Source organism: Bufo bufo, chromosome 5 (genome assembly GCF_905171765.1).
Source record: "Bufo bufo chromosome 5, aBufBuf1.1, whole genome shotgun sequence".
NCBI classification, from domain to species: Eukaryota; Metazoa; Chordata; class Amphibia; order Anura; family Bufonidae; genus Bufo; species Bufo bufo.
This window is the reverse complement of record NC_053393.1, coordinates 430223536-430229535: the sequence shown is the minus strand read 5'-3', so window position 1 is coordinate 430229535 and position 6000 is coordinate 430223536.

Genomic DNA, 6000 nt, shown 5'->3' with positions numbered 1-6000 from the left:
TTTTGTTTGGCTATTAACCCTCGCTTTGTTACTGGAAAAAAATGGATTAAAATGGAAAATTTGCCAAAAAATCTAAATTCTGAAATGTTATTTCCATTTGCCATTAACTCTTGTGGAACACCTAAAGGGTTAACGACGTTTGTAAAATCAGTTTTGAATACATTTTGGGTGGTTTCTATTATGTAAGCCTCATAAAGTGACTTTAGACCTGAACTGGTCCTTAAAAAGTGGGTTTTGGAACATTTCTGAAAAATTTCAAGATTTGCTTCTAAACTTCTAAGCCTTGTAACGTCCCCAAAAAATAAAATGTCATATCCAAAATGATCCTAACATGAAGTAGACATATGGGGAATGTAAAATAATAACTATTTTTGGAGGTATTACTATGTATTATAGAAGTAGAGAAATTGAAACTTGGAAATTTGCTAATTTTTCCACATTTTTGGTAAATTTGGTATTTTTTTATAAATAAAAATGAATTTTTTTTTACTCCATTTTACCAGTGTCATGAAGTATAATATGTGCCAAAAAAAGCTATCTCAGAATGGCCTGGATAAGTAAAAGTGTTTTAAAGTTATTCACACATAAAGTGACACTGGTCAGATTTGCAAAAAATGGCCTGGTCCTTAAGGTGAAAATGAGCCCGGTCCTGAAGGGGTTAAATGATAAAACTATTTAACTTTTAAATATATATATATGTATATAACATTATTAGTATCCCATTAGGTGGATTGCACAGCTATTGTTTTCAACTGTAATCAAATGTCTTATTTTTTATGACATTACAGTTTTAGCTGCACTTTCATCTGTTCAGACATATTTAAAGTATCCCATGCGCTACTCAGCATTAATCCTTAATGCAAGAGGTGTAGCTAGGGATTTCGTAGAGTTGGGGGGATGAAACACATTCAAAGAGTGAGTGGGTTCCAACTCATGTATTACATGTTTAGAACTGCAAAGGTACCCCCACAGCCTGCTTTGGGGCATGCGGTACATCTTTACATATTGCTACACCTGTGTATATATATGCCCTGTTGTCCTCTGGTTACTAATTTCCTCATACCTGCCTGGTTGATCACTAGTCAAGAAGCAGATCTATGGTCTCCACTCCTTTACAAAGTGGGCCCCAGGCCCACCTAGGTACATTATCTGTACTGCTGAGCTGCCTAATGACACAACATGCACCCTGTAAGCATTATGAAGGCAGAGCATCACCATATCAAGGCAAAATAAAATAGATGTTTCTATTCTGTGTCGAAACAGAACCATCAGTACTATTTGCCAAATATATGGTATCTATCGCAGGGATGGGCAACCTTGGTGACATAGAGTTCTGTATTAATATAGAAGTTACAAAAAAGTTACACTGCAACAAACGACAGAGAATAGCTATCACTTTGTTTCATATACAGAGAAACAGGAGATAAAAGAGGACATTATCAAGAACTAGTATTACTAGTATAGAGTAGTATTACGGTGAATCAAGCATTTGGGCAGATAAATATTGCTTAGTATTAGCTGCTGCAGTATGGCTGTATCTTTGTCTGTCTCTTTCTCACTGCAGTACTATGCCCTCTCTGTAGACTTCTATGGGCAGCTGTTATCTGAACTAGAGAGCTGATCGACTGTCTTGGCATTTCACAATGTATTTAGCAGAAAATTCAGACTGAATGCTAGTTTAGGAGGGAGGAGGAGGAAACAAGACTGGTAAGTGAAAAAAGAGGTATTTTTCTTTAATGAGAGATTTTACATGACTTGAAAGATAGACACTGACCACAAGACAGGTCTGTGAAAACTTTGATCTCCCTCTACCATATATCATTGTAGCTGTCCAGAACACAAGGGTGCCCCTTTTATACACATATCAGTAGGTTCTGTCTCATGCTGATTATAAACTATGGGCCACTATTAGAGATGAGCGAATTTTTCAAAAATTCGATTCGGTCGGTTAGCCAAATTTTTTAAAAAATATTTGTTCGATCTGAATTTATTCATGGCGAATTTCGTTAAAAAACTGCTATTTCCTGGCTTCAGAGAGCCTTTATAGTGGTGTAGAACACTGTGCCTTGCAGTAACACGCATAGAGAGTCTGCTGTGGTAGTGAAATAATACTGTGAGTCAGTATGACACGAAGATGACAGGCGTTGCTCTTAGAATCACTGCACACTTCACTTATTTGGGCAGTCACGGGGCAAAAACTGACTCAAGTATGAACTCAGCCTTAGCGCCAAGAAGAAGACCACTACTTTTACACTGTCGTCAGCTGATTCCACATAGATGTCTACAGAACCTGTTCTATTAAACGCTTATACAAGTAGAGCCCCCCGACAGAGTGGAGAGGGTGTCAGCAGTAAGTTTGTGTTGACGTCACTGATTATTTTGCCCTTCCTTTGATCCTTCAGAACAATAACCCACAAGAAACGGATCCTGTCTGTTGAGCATCCGCCTTCACTCGGTCAGCATTTGGTCAGTAATCCATCAGTATTGCTAATGCCAAATAAAACAGGAGTGGATCCAAAACAGAGATGACACGCGAATTGAATATTTGCATGTCTTCTGTGTTTTGAACCAACTCCTGCTTTTGGCTACCAAATCACAGCCAATTCTGACCATACAGGCATTACAGCTGCTACACAGATAGGATCCGTTGTGCGTCTCATTTTTCCTTCCTTCTGACAGATCAGAAGAAGGGTCAAATAAATGATAATGTCAGCTAGGCTAAAAGGCAAAATAGTGGCCAGTCATGAAGTGGGGAGGGTTAGAAGAGCATGAGAAGTCCACAGAGTGGCCTTATGACACAGTGGTGAGGTGGAAGCAGCATGAGGAGGTCACAGAGTGGCACAATGACAGTGTGGAGGTGGCAGCTGCATGAGGATACCACAGAGTGGCAAGGTGACATAGTGTGGAGCTGGCAGAAGCATCAGGAGGCCACAGAGTGGAAAGGTGACATAGTGTTGAGGTGGCAGCAGCATCAGGAGACCACAGAGTGATAAGGTGATATAGTGTGGAGGGGGCAGCAGCATCAGGAGGCCACAGAGTGGCAACGTGACATACTGTGGAGGTGGAAGCAGCATGAGGAGGCCAGAGTGGCAAGGTGACATGGTGTGGTAGTGGTAGCAGCATCAGGAGGCCACAGAGTGGAAAGGTGACATAGTATGGAGGTGGCAGCAGCATGAGAAGACCACATAGTAACCCAGTGACAGAGTATGGAGATGGCAGCAGCATCAGGAGGCCACAGAGTGGCAAGGTGGCATAGTGTGGACGTGGCAGCAGCATGAGGAGACAACTGAGTGACCCAGTGACAGTGTGGAGGTTGCAGCAGCATCAGGAGGCCACAGAGTGGCCAGGTGACATAGTGTGGAGGTGGCAGCAGCATCAGGAGGCCACAGAGTGGTGAGGTGACATAGTGTCGAGGTGGAAGCAGCATCAGGAGACCACAGAGTGACCCAGTGACAGAGTGGGGAGGTGGGTGGCAATAACAGTACCCACTGACAATGGTGGGTGCAAGAAGGAGCACTTGGCATCAGATGTGTGGCATCGGGCAGGTGGCAGCATCAGAATAGTAGCTGAGGCAGGTAACCAGAAGAAACCTGTCTCTTTTGTCAAAGTGTTGGTGTGGCACCATGGATGATCTAGTCTGATGCATCAGGCATTGGTGGGTGGAAATCCTGGCTGATCCACGCCTGATTCATCTTGACAAAGGTCAGTCTCTCCACATTTTGGGTGGACAAGCGAGTTCTTCTTGGGGTAACTATGGCCCCCGCCACACTAAACACCCGCTCTGATGCCACACTACTGGACGGACAGGACAGCTTTTCCAGCGCAAACTCTACCAGTTGCGGCCACAAATTCAGTTTGGCTGCCCAGTAGTCCAGCGGATCTTCGATGTGGGGTGGCAGAGTCCTGTCCAAGTATGCCACCACCTGCTGGTTCAGGTCCTGCTCTATGTCTAGCTGCTGGTGAGTTGTTTCTTCACTATGCGGGTAAAGAAAGCTGCTCATCAGCTAATCTAGACTCAGGCTGCTGCTGATGGAGCTGGTACTGCTCCTGCCACCCCACCCCTCCCCAGCAGCCATGGCAGTGGAACATGAGGGCAGAGGGCCCCCCTGGTCCGACCTGCGACATGATGGCGCAGATAGGCAGCGGCCAACTGACTACATAGGATGTCTCTATAGTTGTTCAGTTTGTCCTCCCTCTCAGCGGGTGTAAAAAAAAGGCCCCCATTTTGGACCGGTAGCGAGATTACAACAAGGAGAGCCAGAAGTCATCTGTCATGGATGTAGTAGGGGAGAACACCAAAAGACAATCAGGAAGGAAGGGGAAAGACACTAGGCCTCACCGCTAGGGAAGGAAAAGGGTCAGCACCTATAAAACCCTGCTCCTGGCCCTAACTCCAATCCGTATGGTCACCTCTCGATGGTAGAGATACCCATACACGGGAACCTAGAAAACCCTGGTGACCCTCAGATGCCCTAAAGATAATGACAGGGCAGAGACCACCTGTTCCTTCCCTGGTGAAGGAATTAGCGTCTCACTGAGGCCTAGTAAACAACCGAGGGGGGGGGGGGGAGAACAAAAGACGACAAGCGGAACACTTAACTTCAGAGGATGAAGGATGAACAGGACTTCAACACGAACCACACTCCAGCTCTTCCAAGACCAAATTAAGCTATCCCAAGCAAGGAGTGATGGGAAAAGTCAGACTAAATAGGGCGTGGTAGAGGTCACATGATCCACACCTGACCAGGAGGTGTGGACATACCAGCAACACACAGACAAAGTGAAACCAAAAGAGGCTGTCAGATCACTAATGCATAGATAATCTTTCAGACCTTCTGGGACCTGTCATAGATGTGACATCATCCCTCTGCCAAATGGTGACAATTCGGCTGTTACTACACAAGCAAGTGAGCATGCATCGGGCCATTTGTTCAAGTGACTTGGAGGGACTCCCTGCCTCTATCTTCACTGCATACTGCCACGGTGTGTATGGGTCCTCTGCCTCCTCTTCCTCATCGCCAAATAGCTCCTCTGGCTGCTTCTGCTCCTCTCCTGTCACCTGTGCAAAAAAAACACCCATTTCGCTACACATTGCTTGTGCGCCAATGTCCTCCTCCTCCTTCAGTTCAGCCCCCACAGGGCTCATGTGGCCGTGAGATCTAGGCATCACATCTCCAGTCCCCTGACCAGCCAAATTTACCAGCATCTGTTCCAGGACATGAAACAGTGGAATGACAGTTCATCCCGTAGTCCTGGCAACCGACAAATAACGTGGCCTCCTCGAAGGGCCTGAGCAAACAGCAGGTGTCATGCATGAGCTGCCACTGGCTGACATCAAAGTTACACAGGGGAGAACTCCTGTCCGCTTAGATCATCAAGAAATCGTTTATGGCCTTTCTCTGTTAGTATAGTCGGTCCAACATATGAAGGGTGGAATTCCAACGGGTGGAAATGTCACACATATCAGCCTATGTTAGGGGATGCCATTCTGCAGCTGTACCTCAAGGAGCGTGTGTGTCATGCCCTGCTCGGACGGTGTGCGGAGGTCTGTCAGATTGGCAGCACATGTCTAACCTTTTGTTTGTTTTGGAATCATGCTGGATCCGCCTTCCTTCAGGTGCTCTGGGTGGGGTCATTGGCTTAAATTCCTTCACTCCCAGAGGGCTGTGCGGGTTATAGAATTCAGTCTGGCCTTGGATTCAAGGAAGGAAGGATTGTCTGTTCCAGCTCAGATAAGTTTGCTTTCTGTTTGTGTTGTTTGCGGTCTAGGCTATTTGTGTGTCTTCTGCCCCTTCTCCCCTTTCACCATCTCAGGGATTCTAGGGTGTTTGCAGTCCAGGCACGAGGACACATCATTCCTACCATCAAGGTCTGAATGTGGGCTTAGCAGCATAGGAAGAGAAGTCAGGGATGTGCTAGGAGGTGACCTTTCCCCAGCATCTAGCCTAGACACTTGTGTATTTGGTTGTCTGTGTATCTGATATCCTGTCTGCCGTGACA